The sequence below is a fragment of the Rhinolophus sinicus genome, chromosome 17, assembly GCF_057876585.1.
Source record: "Rhinolophus sinicus isolate RSI-liver-muscle chromosome 17, RSI-T2T, whole genome shotgun sequence".
Classification (NCBI taxonomy): Eukaryota; Metazoa; Chordata; class Mammalia; order Chiroptera; family Rhinolophidae; genus Rhinolophus; species Rhinolophus sinicus.
In genome coordinates, this window is record NC_142517.1 from 141,791,460 (window position 1) to 141,808,238 (window position 16,779).

Sequence of the window (16,779 nt, forward strand, 5' to 3'; positions counted from 1 at the left end):
GAGACTTTGTGAGCATCTCAGTTTCCAAAGACTATAATTCTTGAAAATAAAATTCTTGAATCGAAGTCTATGAAGATTTTTAGAGCTATTAATGCATATTGTCAATTTTCTTAAGAAAGATGAAACTGATTTACATATCCCATCTGGCAGTATATCAGAATGTCTTACTGTACCATTGAAAGCTTTGAATTTTCTTCTCTTTAAAAATTTTAATTTTTATTTCTTTGTGTCCTTGGGATGTTAAACATTTCTCATGTATTTATTACCATTGATTTTTCCTTTTGTTTTAATATCGATTCATGGTATTCACTTTGTTTTTTCATCTATTGATGGATTATTTTTTTATTTATGAATATGTAATACCGTTATATAGCGTAGATGTTAACATTTTATCTGAAAATATTTTTCTAGTTTGTATATTAGATTGAAATCAGAATTACCATAAAATTGTTCTATAAATTCTTTTTCTGTTGGCAGTCTTAACCTTTAGATGAATAGATATAATAAATAATATGTATATGAGACATATATAATATTTTCGCTTTTTTTTTTGGTGAGAGGAAAGAGGCAAGATGCTAAAATTTGACATTTCCTAGAATCTTAACTTGTAAAAAGTAAAACACTACATGGTTCCTGCTCTTAAAGCAATCTTTATTCAAAATTTGCATACTTTTTCAAAACTAGACTCTTTAGAGCTTCAGTTGATCATAGAAAGTGTGAGTCTCTTAACATGCTTTCAAAATGTGTATATTTGTATAGATTTAGTAATTTACATTTAACACTTAACTGTATATTCTATAAGATCAGAGTAATAGATGAACTTTTGCTCAAGTTTTTTGTTTTAACTTCATGTAAACAATGTTTTGATTTGCAGATGTGTGATTACTGTTATAGTTTGAACTTTGGCTTAGGGTTTTTTTTTAATAATTAATGGTATTTGAATCATAAAGTCACTCCTGAGTTTTAATTATGTTGTTATGCTGTTTTGTATGTTATTTTTCCTTCCTCCGCTGACATACTCTGATAAGGATTTCTCAAATTTTAGTATAATATATACAACTCTAAAAAGAAAAAAATATTGCAGACTGTTTTCTAGAAAATTTCTTAAATATATATGTAAATATAAACCAGGTATGAATTCAGTTTCTTATGTCTATTAAATACCTATAACTACTACCCCCCATTAACAAAATAAAGTACAAGCAAAAAAAATTTATAAATTGTCTTGGAGAACAGAAGAATTTCTGAGAACATTCACAGATTTGGTATCTGGGACCCAGTTTAAGAAGCAATTCACTTAGCCTCTCTCTGTTTCAGTATACTATGAGGTTGTTCAGTATACTACTAAAAGGTTAAAAATAATTGCAAAAACCGCAGTTACTTTTGCACCAACCTAATAATAAAAATTTTGAGACTAATTACCTTGATCACTAATGGGGAGAAAAATAACGTATCTTTTTAAAGCTATTTGAGGTGCATATTACTTTTAGACTTTTTTAGAGATTGTGGATGCATTGAGTACCAGTTTTGCTTTGATGGCTTCAGAATTTAAATTATTCTACAAATGGTTTGAATTTGTGTTATTCCTAAAGTTTTAGGCCCTTTATACATTTGACTCTGTTTTAGTATAAATCTTACCTTTGAAAAACCTCCAGATTTCAGTTAACCTGAGAAATGGAAATAAAGTACTAAATGGCAAGGATGGAAGTTGGAGATCCTTAGGGTTCTGTGTAGATTGCATTTCCCCAATGCAGGGGTCAACACACTTTTTCTGTAAGGGGTCAGATTGTAAAGCCCTGTATGCATTGCAAGCCAGACCCGGCTTTGCTTTTATAGCATGACACCAGCCATTGACAATACACAAATGAATGGGCGTACCTGTGTTCCAGTACACCTATTTTTACAAAAACAGACGACAGGCTTTGTTTGCTGACTCCTGTGCTGGTACATATTTTAGGTGACACTACCTGTGTGTGAACAAGGGCTCACTTATTTAAAGAAAAAAAAAAACAGCTTGGTAATCCTGATAGTGGTCTCTCTAATAGCAGCTTTTGGCACCACGTGCAAAAATACACATCCTGAAAAACTTATGAATATACCAATTAAATTAATTAAAATATTTCTACTTTCTTATTGACCAATCTAAGACCTTTGACATAAAGACCCTACCCATCCCAATTCCCTAGCCAGGGTATTAATGATCTCATTCTTTAATGGGGATTAATCTTTCTGGTTTTAGTCCAGTATGCAGGTGACTAGGATGAGTCCCTAAGTGCTCTAATGCCTACAAGGTATAGCCTTCTCCCACCATCACTACCCTGTTTGCTCAGACTGAAGACTTGATAACTTGTGTGTTACTCGCAAACTTCCTTTTTCTGGGATCTGATGGAACTGCAGTCCCTTCTGCTCAGGCAAAGAATTCTTATGCATCTGGCTCTGTCTTAGGATAGGATAGATCTCGAGTAAACTTACTGTCTCTAACCCTTGTCTTCAAGTATCACCACTACAGAAAGATTCCTCCCATATCACTTCTTCTATCAGATAAGATTGTTTAGAAGTTGTTGCTACCCTGGATCAAATCTAGACTCTTCATAACCCCTTGGACACTCTTATTTGGCTACTATTCATCTTTCTCTGACATCAGCTAATGCCCCCGGCCCCAACCCTGACCATTCCCGGCCGTTTTGCACAGGGCCCATCAAGCCGCATCGCTGAGCTCACCCTTCTTCTCTTACCTAGTGACAATCACATCTAAGGAGCGGTAACTTTGAGATAAATATCTGACAAATAATACAGGCTTTGTATTGGCCAATTTTCCCTCCCTTCCTTTCTTTCTTTCTTCTCCCCTTCCTTTATTCCTTTAGTAATTGATGTATGAAAAACAGAATACTTAACAGTATTTGGCAGCAGTGCGTTCTTATACATAGCCCACTGCTTTTATATTAATGTATTTCTGATAGCATACTTGAGAGCTGAAATTATACATAATGGCCACTTCCTGATACCTAAAATTATGGTTCCTGCTTGTCGTATCTCCTTCAGGTCCCACAATCCAGTAGGCAAGTAATTCTTCAGTGCTTTGGACTCTGATGGAGATGGATTCACACAGCCAGCATCAGAGAAAATAAATTTAGGTATCACCACTTTGCAGAAGTAAGATTTGGGGTTAGATAGCTCCCAGTTTCATCCCCAGAGTTTACAGATATAAGCCCCACTTGTTCGGAGCAGGAGTAGGGGAAGGGTAAAACAACTTTGCTTTTTTTTGGAGCGTGCACCAAGAAGGGCGTCTTTGCAGCCCCTGTGATGGGGCTTTCGTATCTTCAGGTAGCCTGGTATTTCCCAGCATTGTTTAGGCAGGAGCGGGGAGGACAGAAGAGACAATAGCTTCAAGATTGGAGAGAGCTGGACCAGTAGGCTGTGTGAACCAGAGACTCTAGCTATCAGTTGAGAGAGCGAACCTATGAGTCTGTGAGGGGCTTCTGTGTTTTCCTAGCTTGTGTGAGCATTCTCTGTCCCCGGGTTGAAACCAGACTGTTTTCTTTAACAGTAACAACTCAGAAGCAGTGTCGTGAGCATTTGAAATCATCATTCAACAAAAGATGTAGGAAAAGGCAGTCTCAGGAAAGGAAATTAATAATAGGGATATCACTGTGTAACATAATAAAATATGATTTTTTTCAGAGTTGACTGTGTTCAAGTTAATGACTATTAGATAAACCAGAGATGACGTGGGAAGTGGGGAATAGGAATGTCACAAAACAAAATACTAAATTTGAATCTTCTGTGGATTATAGACTCCAATATAAAACACTGTAAACTCTGTGCTTTGTGTGAGTTTTCTTAAAAGTAGGAAGATTGTCTATTTATGCTCATTGCCTGGAATATATAGCATTTAATTGATGCATGTAATAAAACATATCTGTTATGCATATGTAGATGCTACTGTTAAAACTTTGGGGGTGGGAGGGGCCAAAAGGCATTTGCAGCATTATTTCCACCGGGTAGAGTTATAGACATTTATTAATTTTAAATGCCCTATGTTAATAGGTAAAAGCGTTATATTCATGTCATGATGAAGCCTTCATCTCTCACTACTTCCTCACTTTAGTATTTAATATTTCTCTTAGCAATGCTAAACTGTTTTTAGGTCTATCACATATAGTGTGTTTTTCCCTCACCTCCAGGATATTGCTCAAGCTCTGCCTTCAGTGCAGAATGCATTTCACTTATCTGTGCCTGTTTCATCTTATTTATCATTTAAGATTTGGGTTAAACATCCTGTCAGACTTCTTTTGTCCTTCTTCAGTGCGTTTACGGCACCATCCAGTTTTGTACTCTGTCTCATTATTAGAATTTTCTGGAAACATCTAGAGAGCAAAGATGGTGTTCCCAGCACCGTGTCACATGTCGGTGCTTGATGAACCGAATGTAGATTTAAGAATAGCTGTACCTATTCTGGTTAATGCTAAGAAACAGTAGTTAGTGGTGATAGAAGTTTTGACTCTGTGCACAATAACTGTGCAAAATAGAATGTAAAAGGTACACTCTCTGAACATTCATTGATTCAGTACATTTATTGTGCACTCCCTCTGAACCAGACGCTAAGCTAGACATTGGAATGTCTATGAGCTATAAATGTATCTACATCAAAGAAGTATTTTGGACTTCAATTAAGAGCCACTCGGTGATTGTTTGGTATTTTTGTTGATTTTGATTTTCTTTACCCATTATTATTAGACATAGAGAAAATAAGATCTTCAAGAATTCAGTGAACATCTTATTTCATTTTCCAAGACATAAGTAAATATTTTTTAAGTCCTGATACCTCCCAAGACTCAAGAGATGAATCTGTATTCTACAGATTCATTTCAGATGACTTGTTACTTAAGTAAATACAGTTAAAAATTTCACTCTGTACTTGCCTACAAAAATAAAAAACATTGAATTTAGATTCTATTTTTATTCATCTGTTAACTGGGATTAAATAGAAATAGGTTGCTGCTCAGGTTACAGAATAATTTCATTCAGTTCCTGTCTCTATTTTACCCGACCCCCCACTTCCATCTCCCCCATCCTCCAAAACTGGCTTTTAAAATCTCATGGTAACTAAATGGTCATCCTTGCTCTCATCCCTCACCAGTGCTGTAAGAAAGCATCTTCCCCTGTATGAGCAAAGGTTTAACAAAACCTTTTCTCCTTCTACATGAGAGTTTGACCTATTAACTATCTAGCCTGGTTCCTTGGGAACTTGATAAGGGTAGTATATCAGCTGTGTCCCTAGGAAACATTGCTTGTGATAAAAATGACCCCTAGTTGATAAACTCCATCCATACTGATAGCCCTCTCCATACCTTGCAGGAAGCCTTGGGTTTCCCTGAATGTGGTAACTAATGAGTGGCTGTGTCCCCTGAAGGGATCCTGGAAGCTATGTATAGAGTTGTTACAAGAGATGCTGAGTCCAGGTGGGACATGAAGCCTCTAGGTGAGTACAGCTCCTCATCTGCTTGATGTGGGTCTCATCTTGTACTGAAGCTATCATCTAGGAGGCCAGAAAAGAGAGCTCCCCGGTGGCTGTATGAACCACTCCGTGAGCTGCTGCAAGGACTCCCGCTGAAGAGAAACAGCTGACCCTGCCCTGTTGGCAGGCGTTGGTACTTGTCCTGTAACAGTCTGAGTAGACTGCTGCCCAGCAGAGCCTAGGGGTGTCCTGTGAATCCGCATGTTCAGTTGAACCTTAGAATATTCCTTAATGGTAACTGAGGATCTGGCTACACTTTGTTTCCGGCATCATACTAAGGAGACAATGTATTGAAAGAATAGATGCAAAGATCTTGGATGAGTTATTTCACAGTAATGCTCTCTTTGTGATCGTAGTACCCATATCTTCTTTCCACACAAGGTTGTGTTAAAATACTTACAAGTAACTTCTGTTGGAAAAAGTCTGATTCAGTGGTTATATATTGCAGTAGTTGTTCATTTGTCAAATATTCTCACTGGTAGTGAATTGATAGGTTCCTTTTTTGTTGTTTTTATGCTTTAGGGCCATCTTAAGTGAGGAGATGATGGGTGATAATTAAAAGTAATTACCACTTTGTGGGTACCTTATTTCACTTTTCACTATATTGCTGTCTGCACTATGTTGATAGATTCTTCATCTAATTTTACTAATAGAGTTATTCAATTCTTTTATTTAAAATTTGACCTTTGATGTCATTTATAAGGAAGGTTTTCAGTCCTTGGATATAATTTTCAGTGATGTGTTGTTGCCAGTAGGTAAAGGAAAATATCACAGAGATTTTTAAGAATTGAAAAACACTTTAGACTAAAACCCAGGCTTTCAACTAATAAAGTATTTACTCATTTAATTTTTTTAATGTTACAGAAATAATGTATATTCTCTTTTGAAAAATTGTAATGGATGGATAAATGAGAGAAAAGTTTCAAAAAGTGTAATTCTAGTGTTCAGGTATGCCCATTGTTAGCGTACATGTTTTTTATTCAACACCTTTGTTTATGCTGTGTGTATAGACATAGAGAAGGTGGAAAGAGGGAAGAAGTGAGAGAGAGCGATGTATCTATTTCTATTTTAATTTTTTTAATGGAAACAAACTGTGCATACTGTTATAAAACCTTTTTTCATTTGCTACATCATGAATATATTTCTGTGTCAAAATATAATCATCAACATAATTTTAAAATACAGAATAGAGTTCTAAATTGAAGAACCATAATTTATTTGATCTAGCCGTTATTTTTGGCATTTGTGTTTTTTCGTTAGTGACAGGAGTCTGTCTCTCTCTTAATAGCTCACAGTAAATGATCAGCCAGCCAGTGCTTTTTTCTGGATTTAACATTTATTTAAATGTCACCTTATAGTATGTTACTGTGTTTAGCAGTTTGTCACAATGCTGGATCATAAGGAGCTTTTGCGGCAACTACAGCAGGCAGTTCCTATTTATATAAAGTATTGCTAAATCTTTTTCTCCTTATCTTTTCAGTGTCTCCATTAATTAAGTTGTAAAAATGCTGAATAATATCAAAGGACAAAAGCATGTGACACTTCCCTAAAAACCTCTGTCTACATTAATATAGCACTCTACTTTAGGGGGAAGATTTTTAAGCCAGTGGTGATTTTTAAGCTTCTATGTGATGATACATGTAATATCAGTAAGTTGATATTGGTAGTATGTTTGCGAGTAGAACAGAGAAGTAATCCCAACTGCTTCACCCAAAAATATCACCACAATTGTTAAAACTGAAATCATTAAGAGAGCCCTGGAAAAAGAAACCGACAAAAAATCCTTGGTCAAAATGAACATTCTGTTTTTATCATGGTGGGACCAAAGTTCTTTGATGGAGAAATTAGTAGGACGCAAGGTATGAAAGTTTGAGGGCCATATCGCCAGTTCATATTTCACCTCATGTCCATAAAAATATTTTGGAAATTTTTTGTTTATTGGGCTGTGAAAGTTCATGGCATTCCTCTGATACTAACTAGCATGTTCTAGATTGTTAGAATTATAGAAAAGTCTGGCAACTTCACTAGTGTGAAAATTGGAAATACAGAAATAACATTAAGCAAGATCTTACTACTATTTTGTTTTAAAATGTTGCTTTTAAAATGTGAATGTAAAACTTAACTCTGATGTCACCATAAATTGATACTTATTCCAAATAAAGTTATAATTTAACAAAACAATAGACATGTTAACATATTGAGGACCCTTTTCGTTTAAAGTTAAAATCACTAATATTATTAGCCTCGTAGATTATATTCTTTCCACCTTTCTGACAAGCTTCAACTGTTTTACACATGCAAATATACATAGATATTTATATACAATGTATTTTTTTTCTCTCTGTCTCTCTCTCTCTTTCTCTCTCTCTCTCTCTCTCTCTCTCTCTCTCTCTCTATATATATATATATATATATATATATGAGTTTATGTATATGGGCATGTAAATGTGTGAATAGTTAGCAGGGAGCCACAATTATTGAGGCAGACATGGTGCTAAGTCACATTATATTCTCATTTAATCCTCTAAATAATCCAGTGAAATAGATACTGTTCTTATCCTCCCCCCCTTTTTTTTGAGATGATGAAACTGACGTGTAGAGAGGACAAGTAACTTATCCAAGGTTACACAGTTATTAAATAATAGACTTGGGACTCAAACTGAGGTCTCGGAGTGTTTTATGGTATTGCAGCTATTATATACAAGTATGCCCAGTATGATTCTGTCTGATGGAGATTGATCTATTATCAAAGGTGATCTGAGAAATTTTCTCTCTGATAATTAAGCATTACCAATTTCTGTTCTTGAGTCCTCTCTGGCTGCCCTTTGCCTTTAAAATAAATTGTTTTATTTTAAAGACCAAAGCCCATTGTTTTCTCTTCTACAGATTTTTCATAGATGTTATATTGGATAACTCACTTTTTAGTTGAAAATGGAATAAAAATTTAACATTCTGTGAATTTTGTAATCTTTAAGTTTTGTTTTTAAGTAGTGTTCATATGAGTTCTAATACTAAATTTGAAAGATTATATGAAGAAAATTTTGCAAGTTTATTGGATAGTACATTTTTATAAAATATCCTGCATGAGCAGATGTTCTCATCTTCTGGAGGATATTCTAGCTAAATGTACGTATTTATACTCCTTGTTTTAATCATTATGTACCAGTGTTCATGCACCTAGAGACTTTAGTATGCTAATTAAAAAGTCTAATTAAACAGATAGGTCCTACCCTGATCATACTATCCAATATGATAACATTTATTGTAATAGATACAATGTCTTGAGACCTGCTGAAATTCAAGGAACAAACTGCTTTAGGTGATGGGACTACATAAATATATATAGTTACCTGAAATCTGCATGGAGAAAATGAGTCATCCTTTATTTAAAAATAAGTTTACTAAATTATACTGTCTCATATAATGTCATCCCTCAGGATAATCTAGTTTTAAATACAAAACAAGCATGTTTTACCAGGAATCAAATATTTTTAAAATGGATTGGCCAAAATTCTGACTTTAGTCTCTATAAGTAAAACATCTTATTTAGGAATTATCAACATGGTTTGCTCTGTATCTAAAAAATATTTCTCAAAGTCTGGATATTATACAACATAAAGAAATATACTACCTCATTTTATTGTGATTTATTTAGGTTTGGCATTATGTATTTTTTTTTTTCTGGGAACATAACCTATATACCAACCAAAGGTCTGATTGAGTGGTAAGTTGAATGCTTTTAGATTTAGCATGTCACATAACATATCACTTTAATTGTTTAGGGGGCACATGAATTACTTGTATGAAATTGAATAAATGGGATTTCAGTTGCCCCTGACAATAGATCATTACTTTCCATGATAGGCTCTTATATTATGAATGTATAAGAGTTATTTATTAACTCAAAAGTTTTATCATTCCAGATTTTCATATCCCATGAAAGCTAGATTACTTGGATCTAACTGGATGTATAATATTTCCTTTCACTAGTGGTAAATATTTACATATGTTTTCTGTAAGCTTTCTAAACCTGAATGATTTGATTGGGAAATATAAATTTCTGTTTTATTTCGTTAATGTTCTGGAGTACATATATGCATCTCTCAAGTTAAGCCTTTTAACAAAAAATGGCATAAGAGATGAAATGAAGTGATAGACAGATGGAGTAAATACTCCATCTAGGTTTCTTTGCAAACCCGAGACATTAGGCTGACCACAAATCCTCAAAAAGAAATATTTTAGTCATTTAGTACCTGATTTAATCTCAACTACCTTCACTCCTTAGAAATGTGCAATTCTCACTGTGATGACTTTTTTATTACTATCTTACAAGAAGATCAATCAAGTCAAGACAAGTAGGTGGTGATGAAGTCACTTTAGAAGAGAAAAAGGTCACTGTTGTCTTAATTTTGGATTTACAGGGTTGTTGTTTTGTTGTGGGGGGAGGGTATAGGTAAGTTAGATGGCCCATTAAGTCTCTTCTCCTGTTGTACAAATAAAACTCTTAAAGGGAGGGCACATTGCTAAAATTGGTAGTTTGAAGTTAATGTTACAATTCAGTGACGTAATTGTTTTTCATGAATCAAAATAAAACTATATAAATGATTTTCTTATCCTTCTTCCTTCCTTACTCTACATTTAAAAATATTTCCTCAGTTGAAACAATTTACATGTCCATTAATACAAGATAATTTAAATATATACGGTAAATTCTTATAATGGCGTATTGTATAGTCATTTAAAATGACAGATTTAGACAGTATTGCAATAGCCAAGATGTGGAAACACCCTAAATGTCTACTGATGGATCAATAGATGAAGTGTACTTTTTCTTCTAATAAACTGCTCTTTCACCACTTCAAAAAAGAGAAAGAAAGAAAAAAGTCACAGACACGCACAGAGAAATATTATTCAGTCATTAAAAAGGAAATCCTGTCATTTGCAACAACTTGAGGACATTATACTAAATGAAAAAAGTCAGACAGTGAAATACAAATACTGTATGTTCTCGCTTATACGTGGACTATAAAAAAAAAAAAAAAAAAACTCACAAACTCATAGATACTGAGAACAACAGACTGGTGGTTGCCAGATGCAGGGAAAGCAGCAGTAAAATGGGTGAAGGTGGTCAAAAGGTACAAACTTAGTTGTAAGTCAAATAAGTTCTAGGGATGTAATGTATAGTTTAGGGACTATAGTTAATATTACTGTATTGTATATTTAAATGTTTCTAGGAGAGTAGATCTTAAAAGTTCTCATAAGAAAAAAATTATAACTGTGAAGTGATGCATGTTAACTAAACTTATTGTGGTAATCATTTTGTAACATACATCAAGTCATAATATTTCTAAAAATGACAACTGAATATGTGTATATTATTAATAGTTATTGAGTACCTGTACTTAAGTACTCTTTTAAGCAATTAGTATGGAATATATCTTATTGTATCCTCATAACAACCCCATAAGATAGGTACTATTTTTATCACTGTCTTAAGGATGATTTACCTTAAACAAAGAAAAATAATTTGCATATAGTCACACAGCTATTAAGAAGAACACCTAGGTTATGGATTCAGGAAGTGATTCCAAAGCCAGTGCTACTAACCACTATGTTATAAGGATCTGTGTTGCTGATATGAAAATGTGCAATATTTATACAACAACAGGTAAAATAGCATACAATATATAGTATAATTCTATTTGCATAAATTTGTTGACCCTAGTTATTTTGCGCTTACAAGATATCAGATATTTTTTTTCCTCCCATGAATTTTTCACAGGGAGTATATATGATATTGCTAATCAGAAAAACTGAATAAAGCTTTTGTATTTTGGAGACAATAAATAAACCACTGCCCAAAGTGTTCTCTCCTCCACTTCTCTCAGTTTGTGTTTCTTCCCTTTCCCATCAATCTTGGAACTTTAACATCTACAAAGCAGCAGTCACACTGCTTAGTCTGCTTACCGTCATCGAGTCTCTCAGTGTTAGAAGGACTTTTGAACTTGTAATTTGTGTGTATTTTTTCCCGCTTTGGATGTGGTTTCTTTCCATTGTAAACCTCTATAGTATTTAGCTTGGTGTTTGTTGGACTTCCAGTACATACTGATGAGGAGGAAAAAAACAAAACTTGAATGTGAGCTTTCTGGTTAAACAAGTCTGTAGGTATATACTATTTGCTTTTAAAAAGAGTAGTGAGTATAACTAGAAAATAATAAAGCTCAATCGAATAGAAGTTTTTACATGAGGATATGGCAGTAATAATTTGGGGATGATCGTGGATGATTAGAGGAATGGTGACCTGCTTCCCCCAGACTGGTTATAGTGTTTAGGGTGTTGGGAGAATAAAGTCTCCCTTCTCTAGAGAGGGCCGTCCGTGAATGGTGTCCTCTGGGTTTCTCTTAAGGTAAACAGGTCTCTAGAGGGGACATTTTGTGAAGACAATGTGTCATAGGGCATTGTTAATTATTAATTAGTAATTATAGTAGCAGTAATGGGGTGCAGTAGAAAAGCATTGTGGCAAAGGAATATTGGAAAGATGACTCAGGAAGAGAAGAAGCCCAGAGTAGAGCGTGGCCACGGAGGAAAGCTATAGAAGACTCTAGCAGAGGTGTTCACATGTCAAGGAGTGGCCAGAGGTGACAGAACTGTAGCACATACTGGATTTAGTCAGATTTGTTTCTTTGTTTTTTCACTGGCAAAGGTGAACACTGGTTTACTCTGTTTGAAATCAGAATAGGAGTCTGTATCTGCCCACTGTAACTCTTTCCTTGCCTGACCTCTGTCTCATTGTCCTTCTTTCCTAAAGTACTAGGCTAGGCTAAAAGAAATGGAAATGATTGTTCTGGAATAATTGTAAAATCAGCAGTTAGAACTTATTTTCATCTATAAATATTTCTGTATGTACATCTAAAAGATAAGAACTCAATTTTAAAATAGCCACAATACCATTATCATACTTTAAAATGTTAGAAATAGACCTTAATTATCATCTTACATCAGTCAGTGTTCAGATTTTTTCAATTGTATTATAAATTTAGCTTTTTTTGTTTTGTTTATTTTACAGCTGTTTGATTGAATCAGGATCTAAATAAAATCCATACATTGCAATTGGTTGATGTATCATAAGTATTTCTGAATCTATAGGTTTTTACTTTCAGGATAATTGATTAGACTTACTTTTATATGTATAAAGCCTTTATAGAGATTTTAGAAAATAGCAATCTATATTGGAAGAATTAAATATATGAGAAAGTACTCACCTATTTTTTTTAATATTCAGTCCCCACATGAATTAGTAAATATCAAAATAACTAGTTCTCAAGAAATGAGGAGCCACTAGTAATTAGCCAACTTATTCAATTGCAAATAACATCTATATTGTTATTTTCTTAATTTTCTCTGTAATTGTGGTCTTAGAAAGTAAATATTATCCTGATTATCCTATCCTGGTTAGCAAAACAGGTCACAAAAACTGAAATAATTCGTGATTTACCCTAAATCACCTTTAGGAACCAGTCTGAAAACTCAGAGCGCTTAATGTTTTAGCAGAGTGGTAAAGATGTGTTTGTCTTTCTGCTTTGTGCTCCAGCCAGGTGTGAGTTTTAAAATAGGTTGCAAGTAGCCTGAAGATAAGCATGTGATTGGTAGTGTATCAGTCAGGATGGGCTATATCATAAGTCAGTGAGAAACCACCACAAAACGTCAGTGGTTTAAAGCAACAAAGGTTTCTTTCCTGCTCTCCTTGCATGTCCATCATGGTCAAAGGTATCTCTGCTCATAATAGTCACTTAGGGACCTAATGGAGCAGCCATTTCAGTCATTGCTGAGCATCACGCTGGAAACAAAGGAAGAAGAAGAAAGAGCCCTGGAGGGTCTTACAACTGCGATTAAATGTTCCAGCCCAGAAGTCGCACATCCAATCACAAGGAGGCTGGGAAGTTGGTCTTCTTTGTGCCTCAGAGAAGAACCATCTATGGTGAGCGGATATAAACACCTCGAACTGCACATAATACTTCTGTTACTGGACTGCTAACAGATCTATTTATTTATTTATCAATCTAACATTTGTTGAATGGCTGCTATGTACAAGTTGTTTTACTAGACAGTGGAACTATATTGAAGTGCATACAACATGTTCCATCCCTCCTCTCTAGGTTCTCAGAGTCTAGTAGAGGCAAGAGGCAAGTTATTCTCTATTAGGGCTCAGTAAAGTATCTCCCACAGGCCAAATCTGGCCTGTTTCCTGGTTTTATATGGACCTTAAACTAAGTGTCTTAAATTTTTAAAGAGTTGAAAAGACCAAAGAACAAAAAAGAATATGTAACAGACTGTAAGTGGCCCACCCATAAAGCCTAAGATATTTACAATCTAACCTTTTGTAGGAAAAAAGTTTGCTGACCTCTGATTCATGACATCTCTCCTTAAATCTGAAGCTCCTCAAGTGAATTGCTATCTAACCCATTGTCAGATAAAAGACACACAATTATCTTTTAAGCTCTCGATATTTCTTAATAATGTGCCTTTTGTTTTATTTGATGCTACATTTCTATAGAAATATGTATCTTTTCCTGTGTCGTTGGAATAGTGATTTTATTGGCATCTTAAATGGTCTTGTTACTGGGCATTGGGGACATGGGGTCCCTGTACGATTTGATGCATATTTAGGTAGCCATGAGATGGTCAGACCCCTAAAATGTGTACATGCAGATATAAAGTAACGATTTACTTGGGAACAGGAAATAAAGTAACCTGCTTCCTTGGAGAAAAAAGACCTAAACTTTACAGACTTTAGAAACCAACGTCAGTGAATAAAAATATACATGAAAGTAGATTTTTTTTTTCTGTACTATGGACTGGGCTACTCTATATTAAAAATTATAATTTTAGATACTTCTTAAACTGAGTAACAGGCTGTGGTTCAAAGTATATGGGGTTCAAAGACAATAAATATGTCGAATCCCTGCTATGAATGAGGCACTTGAGATACAAGGACAAGTGCGAACCTCTCCTGGTACTCAAGTTCAAAATAAAGGAAGAGGATATTCTCTTTCAGGTTGAGAGGAACAGGATTGTGTAAAACAAATCTGATTTATTCTAATGCAATTTTGGAGGAAAAGCCTCCAAAATATGTAACTTTTGTAGCATCAGAAGATAAAAAAATGCCTTGAGCTTATACTTAATACAGTTTTGTATTGACCATCAGAGCTCAATTCAGTTAGATCGCCACTTTTATTTGCATGTTAGATTATATTAATAGACCCCTGCCAGATTCCACACCAGATTTAGGATCTACTTAAGGTATTCTGATAATGCGGAATGTAGATTGTCAGTGCCAAAAACACCTGTTTAAAAACTGTGTGGAATTCTAGTTTTGGTCAGATCGACTTCTATCCTGTTGAGTTGTTTATAGGAACCAAATTTTTATAGATTTGGGGAAAATCCTTTCAGCTGTGGTGCTTTGGAGCTTGAACCCTTAAACGTTACTCTCAACTATCTTATAAGCACTAGAGTTTGTTTTCTTAATAGTGAGCAAGCACATTTTTTCAAGTGATTCCCAAGTTTCTTTCTAGTTTTATGACTGATTTTTACTGGATGACACACCCATGACTGAAGTCTGTCATTCCAGTAACTTGACTGAGATCCTGTCATTCCAGTAACTTGACTGAGCTTGTATATGGAATGGTCTATGTATCCGGTCAGTGCTGATGTGTGTGGATGTCCGGTTGGCATATAGTATTTCACCAGCCTTTTAATTGTTTGAGGATTAGGAGGTTGCTCCGAATGTGCCATTGTTTCCTGTGGATTATGTGTGATCCATTCTCATAGTTATTGACTGCTCCTGTATGGACTTTTGAGATTATCATTTAAAATTGTGTTTTTCTTGTGTATTCATTTTATTAATTTCCATAAAGTTAAACTGCCCTACAGCTTAGCCACTGCATATGTACCGTCATGTAATAAGGTCATATGACTGACTGCCATTTTCTACCAGACCACGCTCTAACCAACTGAGCTAACAGTACCTAAAATAGCCCAGTGTAAGTATCTATTACCCATTGATACCTCTTTTAACACATTTGTTGATCCTTTCAGATTGCTAATTTCTACATTACAAATTTAGCCTTTTTGTTGGTTATCGTGAACTCTTTTGGTTAATGCTAATTGCAAATTAATTTCATATAGCTGGGTATCATAACTATAATTTAGAATTATCCAGTAATCCTGTTGTTTTGTTGGAAAATTTAATATCATAAAAGAATGAGTGTGTTAATTGTTTTAATATCAATGTATTCATACAGATGAATGATACGTAGACTGGAACAAATGATCCCATATCTAACCTTCTAAGACATGTTTATAGAAAAATATTTAATATTGTTGACTCATCTCTCTCATCTATTCTTGACATATAGCTTTTCTGTCCTGATTTTTTGTCATCCACTGCAATATATTTCCAGATCAACATCATTAAAGTTTTTAAAACAATATGGAATGATCAAGTATTGAAGTTATTCATTGCCACTTAGGCCAGTTCTAATTCATAAAATACTGGCCTGGTATCTCAGCAGAATTATGACTTGTTTGACTCTGTCTTCTAGTGTCAAAAACCACTGGGTTTGGCCTAGCCTCATTCAGCCTTTCTTATGTCAGTGATTTTCAAATGTTTTAGAGAGTAATAGTGGAGTTGGCAGCAATTTACAGCCACTGAGGATATTGTCGTTGGAGACGCATGGTCAGTTTTGATAATAATACCAACTAGACAAAGTGAAGCTTCAAAGCATCTTCTTGGTTAGTGGGTGAATACAGAAAATACACCATTTTCTATGCTCCTAAAAGTCTCATGTCAGAGAGGCGTCCCTGCCCATCCACTGTATCCCATCTCAATTGTACTTGTGACTCTCCTCCCTATTAAAACTTGCCTTTGCCCATTTTCATTATCGTCCAGATTCCTGGAGCTAGTTACTTTAATAAACCATGTTGTCATGTTAATAAATACTACTTTATCTCTAGTGAATATTTTGGAATTATTGAAACAAAATCAAACCAAAAAAACTTAATCTTATTGTGTATAGGAAGTTTAACATAAAGGAGAAGGTCGAGTCTGGAGGCATGGAATTAGAGGTAGGTGATTAATCTTTCCATTAATAATAGCAGACAGGTATCCATATACTCAATTTATGAGTAAATTGTGGTTAAACCGAGGTGTGTGTGTCTTGTAATGCAAGAGATATATTAAAATTATAATCCTTCATTAAAAT

At 34.6% G+C, this 16,779-nt stretch overlaps 1 protein-coding gene across 15 annotated transcripts in view; it reads left to right on the plus strand.

The window, feature by feature from the left end:
• The window catches only part of MBD5 (methyl-CpG binding domain protein 5), a 386,293-nt gene that overhangs the window by 44,462 nt on the left and 325,052 nt on the right, over nt 1-16,779 (plus strand). For 13 of the 15 annotated variants that reach the window (XM_074335923.2, XM_074335952.2, XM_074335934.2 and 10 more), the window contains exon 2: nt 5,359-5,482. The exons of the other annotated variants lie outside the window; for them this stretch is intronic. The gene's annotated coding sequence lies outside the window, so the exon portion shown is untranslated. The remainder of the gene's footprint in view (nt 1-5,358; nt 5,483-16,779) is intronic. 15 annotated transcript variants of the gene reach the window in all.